Source organism: Lolium rigidum, chromosome 7 (assembly GCF_022539505.1).
Source record: "Lolium rigidum isolate FL_2022 chromosome 7, APGP_CSIRO_Lrig_0.1, whole genome shotgun sequence".
NCBI classification, from domain to species: Eukaryota; Viridiplantae; Streptophyta; class Magnoliopsida; order Poales; family Poaceae; genus Lolium; species Lolium rigidum.
Genome location: NC_061514.1, coordinates 358334607 through 358340371, shown reverse-complemented (window position 1 = coordinate 358340371; position 5765 = coordinate 358334607). Strand labels below are relative to the sequence as shown.

Sequence of the window (5765 nt, the reverse complement as noted above, 5' to 3'; positions counted from 1 at the left end):
TAATAGAAGATAATTTTGTTTCCAGCATGCAATTTTGTTTGTGCTTCTTTACTAGACAAAACGGACTAATAGTGTTGCACTTCTGCTAAGAATAGAAACTCATTTGCCTCTCTAATACATTCATTTTGTTGCTATTAGAACTAACTTCTTATAATTGATAGACTAAATCTTTCAGATATTTAATAAGCATAAATGAATGCCCTGCTAAGAAACAAAACAAGGGACTTCTCGATGGTAAGCACAAGGGAAGACACTGAGGGAACTTGTGCACTCACTCTGGAACCTACCTACAAATTTTATCTTGTCTTGGGATGATGCTTCTGTACTTCGATTGCAAGACTAGGGAAAACACTGAAGGAGCTTGTGCACCCGCTTTACAATCTAAAAAGCCACAACTATTATTTTGGATCATTGTGCTTTCAAAGATGACCTTAGTTTCTCATTGATTATATATAACTGCATTTATAGGTGGAATTTTGTTGTTGTCTACATAGGTGAGTTTACTTTTCTCTGGTCTTGCTTTAGGTGAGTATAGTTTCCTCTGGTCTTGCTTTGCTCTTGCCTACGTGTAGTAGCTTTTTTACCTTGTGCATTTTCCCTGTTGAGCCATCTACAGCTGTGATATTTTCTTCGCAATTGTTGTGTGCTCCAGATTATTTGCTGTTTGTGAGCTGTTGCTGGAACTGTCTGCGACGTATTGCTGGGACTCCTTGATTCTTAGGTACCGATCCCTGCCCGTTTGGTATCAATACTTGCTTATCTCTTGTGTTTACATGCATTTTCTTTTTGTTACTGAAGGATATTGCTACTGTTTTTGATAAAAGTGCGCTCTCTGGGTTTGCAAATGGCAAATGGCTGAATAACCAGTGGATCGTACCTTATAAGTTTGCCATGTTTAAAAAATTCCAGGACCACATGATGGATGTTGAGTGGTGCAACAAAGCTCAAGTGATGAAGTACTTGTTCAAGTATGTTACAGAAGGTCCAGATTGCTCGAAGCTATATTTGCAGAGAATTAGAGGTAAAGGTGTTCCTGTAGGTACCGATGGTCCGGCTTTGGCTCAGATTCTCCTGTCTACTCATGCCACCTCTGCAGCCGCTGCCACTGATATTTTGGATGCTCTGCTTCTTCTGGCATGCTTACTTCTACGGTGAGTATTTGATTCCCGCTGGCCCTTGTAGTGGTTATTTATTGCGATAAACCGTAGTCTTAATCTCGAAATCGTGGGTATTAGTTGTCTTGTTTATAGAGTTGCAGCAGCCTTCTTTGTGTCGCGTGGTGAAGCTTAAAACAGTCGATTGCTATCTGAGGGTTGGTGTCGGTTTAGATATCTTGCTACTCTTTTAGGGTGCGCTCGCGCCAGTCAGCTTCTTTGAGCTTTCCATTTTCCTACGTTTATAGCACAAAATCTGGACTGTCGCAAATATGTACATTGGGGATTACGAGAGGATCTCATTCATTAGCTAGCCGTCCTAGAACATATGATGTGCTGACATAACATGAAAGGTGCGGTACTCCTGGTCTCTCGGTAGACAGAAGGTGGTATTTTGTATTTAGTATCCGCATGTCCACGCAGGATAACTTCACATGTTATTGAATTATCTATGTAGGTTACAGAGAATGCCTATAACAAGCAAGGAATATTATTTTGTTATATGTGCTATTCCGTTTTGCTGTTGTAATTTGGCACATGGTTGTCCTCCTCATTATTATTATTTGCGGGTCCTTGTTTCTGTTTTTGTACCTACTTCGAGTTTCGGGTAGCCCGTGTTGTACTAATACTTGGGTGAAACATAGGGTATGTGCCATTACAATGTTAACCCACCCATCCTTGCGATAGTGAATAATAGTCCTAAGCTGCTCCACTTTTGAGCAGGAAATGCAGTTTGGTCGAATCCAGCCTTGGAGTCCAGCACCGACTTGTATTGTATAGTGTTAGGAAGAAAAGAATAGGCGCGTGAAGTATGGTAGCATAGATTACCATAGTAACAATCTGCGCTGGCTCCAGCAGTGCTCGGTTGTTTGGTACAACGAGCTGCTATTTCCTGTTACGTTATATGAATGCTTATATTGCTTTGCCGCGACCCGCGATCCCCACTTCCTTTTTGTGCTTAGGTGTCTTTATTTACATCAGTATCCAACTTCTTATGTTGGGTTTTGTAAATAGGTTGGCTCTAAAATGCTGCTCCTGCAGACACCGCAATTGGTTGCGAAATGTCCTAGACCTAGGTGTGTGCAAGAATTTTGTGTGTTACTTCAGTTATGTGCATGGTTGCTTTCATTGATTGATTAATATCCTCCCGTATGTTGTGCAGCGATAGTAAGGATGGGATCGGCTCACGGGTCAAGAGGGCCATGTTCACGGAATCGTCGGCCGAACAGGCTGTGGGAGCCGTTGAAGACCTGCCTCCTCAAGTTCCACTATGAAGAGGCGAGGTTATGTATGTTTTTGCAATGTATGGTCCTGTTTTCCATTGGCTGTCTTTTTCTTACTGTTTTTTTCCCCTACGCCAGCTTCGTTTGGCTGTGTCTGATGCTCCAGATTCTTCGCCTGCCCCGTCCGCTGCTCCTTTGATGGACAAACCATCAACCATGTTCGTCTTCCATTCACCGTAGTGTTTGATGTTCATCTTCTAATTATAGAAAGGGTGTGACCTACAATCATGTGGTTGTTTTATGAGGCTCTTGGTCTTGATTTTTTCTAGATTGCCTATGGCACATTCAATCTTTCTGTCCGCGGTTATATTTCCTACATTAGTCTTCCTCGTTTGTTTCTGTAACCGCTTAGGTATGAGATGAATCTACACGGTTTTTGACTTGTTGGTTGCACAAGTCCTTGGTTCTACAAAGCTATGCGTCTTGAGCTATTTGTACTGCTTGCTCAATCTTTGTTGTGGTGGGTCCGTGCAATCCTTTTTCCTGACATGTGTTGATTAAGGTTTATTATTGATTGCCCATAGGTGCAACCAGCAGCGGACTCCGGCGGATGGAATGGGCAAGAAGAAGGCCTGACCTAGAGACAGGTATAATCCTTTAAATTTATCTGCATGCGCTCCTTTCGCCGATTGTTCCAGTCCCTTCGTGTCTCTAGATTGTTTGGGTGATTCACCAGCAACTATGATCTTAGATTTCTGGCTAATTATCTACACTTGTAGTTAATTAGAGCACATGTCTATTTCCTGAAAATTATCTCGCTTCATTGTATACAACACATTCCAGTGTGTCACACTGGCCACCAGAACAATGAGAGATAAATCAATAGTTTGGTATATGTTAATTTGTGCTGCTTCCCATCTGTGTGTTGCAACTAGGATTTACCTCTTATTGCTTCATGGTTCCATTCTCAGAAGTGATACCTCTAGGCGATGGAAGCCTTTCGTAGTTGTTTGGTCGCTGTTGTCTACTACTGTGAGATTTGAGAGGGTCATGTCCCTCCCTTTTGTAGTGGTCATGTACATATGAACCAGTTACATGGTGCAATAGTCCTGTTGTGCATCTCCTGTGGATGGCGGTTCTACCCTTCGGTGACATTAGCTCTATGCACCTACTTTTGGTTCACTCTATTGCCAGTTACTTACTAATGCACTTTGCTTCATCGTGTGATGTGCTTGGCCAGGAAAGAGACATGTGTAAATTCCTGGTTCAACGCTCCTGTGCTCTTATTATTAGTAGTAAGTATGTGCTTCACATTAGCCTACATGGCTCTGTCAGGAGCAAGATTTTGTAAGTTTCTCGTCTAACACCACGGTCTCCTTGTTATGAACGTATCTATGTCTATGAAAAAAAGACTTGGCTTGTCTATGTTCTTTCTGCTATGTTTCTGGTGGTGATGATTTAATCCTGGCTTGTGAATATAATATCTATTGTACTTGAATCGTTATATTTATATTATATATATTAATATTAAATATTTTTATATCTTTTATTATTTTTTGGTCAAAGTTTGCTACTATTGACTTTGGCATATTCTAGAACGCAATATAAATAAAAACAGAGGGAGTAGTTAAAACGATGCCAATAAAAGAAATTTGCAAAGTTTGGAAATGCTCTTTGTGAATGCCAACAAAAGGCAATATAGTATATTCAGAAATACTATTTGTAAACCTGCTTAAGAAATAGCATGCGAGCCAATCAAACCAATGCCGATTAGTTTTCATTACCAAAAATCTATTTTTGTGCATGTTTCAGATGCCTCAGACTCACTGATTGAATTTTTATTTAGCATAATAGTTGGCTCCCAGTTAGTTATAACATGTAGACATGATTGCAAAATATTTTTCAATCTATTTATCTCCTCATTCATGGGCAAACGACTTAGCTTCAATTTCTTCAAGAGTTTGATGTGTGCTTTCACAAATTGTTATGTAGTTTCTGTGATCGGCTATTGTCAGTTTCTTGGAATAGTTCTCACAAATTTGAGCTCTGGAGTTCGATATGCATTATCCTTGTATGGAACATCAAAGAGCTTTGACATCAGTACGGACAGAGTGATTCCTAGAAGCAGAAAAGGAATGAAAGGGCAATTTATGTACCAATGGAACGCCGCACCGGGGCTTCCGCTAGATGCAGCTGGAGCAGTTGGTGTGGGTTTTCACTCTTTTTGTGTAGTCTATGTTGTCATTCAGTTTTGTTCTTATGTAGGCTCCTCTGCAAATAAATATGAATTGAAAAGAAAATATTTCAAAGTTTCTTTTCAGTGGTTTGTATACTAAAAGCACTTTCATGTGTTTCTCATATATATACTCAGTGATGATTTACATAGATTGAACTATTTGCTCTATACCACATGTTTACCTTGAAATGAAAGTGCTGGTTACAAAGACCTTAGTAAAACATCATGATGTTTCTCATCATCCTAATAAAAGTGTTCTTTCCCATTTTTTTATCTGTAGTTCAAAGACTACATGGCATCTGTAGTTCTATGTTTTTTGCTGCTGGTTATTCGTTTGTGCTCCTTAGCTATGAACTTCATTCTTAGTTGTCTCATTTTGACATCTATATACATTGTTGTCCACTCTTGCAGGTGCTGCGCTGTTGTGTTTTTGACCTTTTCACTCTAGGTTTGCTCCGGGTTTAGTTACATTGTATATTTTGGAAGCCATAGCAATGATAATTATGTAGGAGTATTCTTTGGTCTTTCAGTTTTCCAACTAATTTTTAAGGAACCATGAAAGACCGAACATTTTGGATCTTACTTTAGGCATCCATAATACCCTACTTCTATTTCACAGGTGAATTCGTATCCCAACGGACCGAGGATTTACAACAATTGGTATTGGACATGAAGAATTTCCTCACGCAATGGTTGATGTGGTTGAATCAGTTCTTCAAGAGCCAATTCCCAAGGTTGGCCTGCATTTGTTGAAGAAATTTGTCAACTAAAAGTAATGATTATTCACAATGAAAATATTATGCACTGATCTAGATTCATAAGTTTCTCTTACGGTGGAGTAAAATTCGTAGCATACTTTAGGGGTTGGCAAACTTTATTGCTTAGATGGCGTCAACGCTTAAGTGTATTCGATATATCTTTTGTTATTTTTTCCTTCTCTTAATATGGATCAACTTGGTTTGTACATGACCAAGTAACTCAGAAAATTTCTTCGAGCGGAAAATACTTTTATATAAAGATCGAACCAATTCGTGTGGTTTCTGGTGAGCAGGTAGGAGTATATATTGTACTACCTCTGTTCTAAAATAGATGATGAGGCCCAGCCTGTCTACTGTGCCATGAGAAGAGATAACAGGGTGAAATACTTCTTAT

General features: G+C 39.5%; 1 long non-coding RNA gene across 1 annotated transcript; it reads left to right on the top strand.

The window, feature by feature from the left end:
- Positions 1 to 2521: 2521 nt before the first annotated feature.
- Positions 2522 to 5282, top strand: LOC124678990. The gene is made up of 3 exons (XR_006994739.1): positions 2522 to 2595; positions 2962 to 3024; positions 5233 to 5282. It is a non-coding gene; the product is annotated as an uncharacterized LOC124678990 (long non-coding RNA).
- Positions 5283 to 5765: the final 483 nt, after the last annotated feature.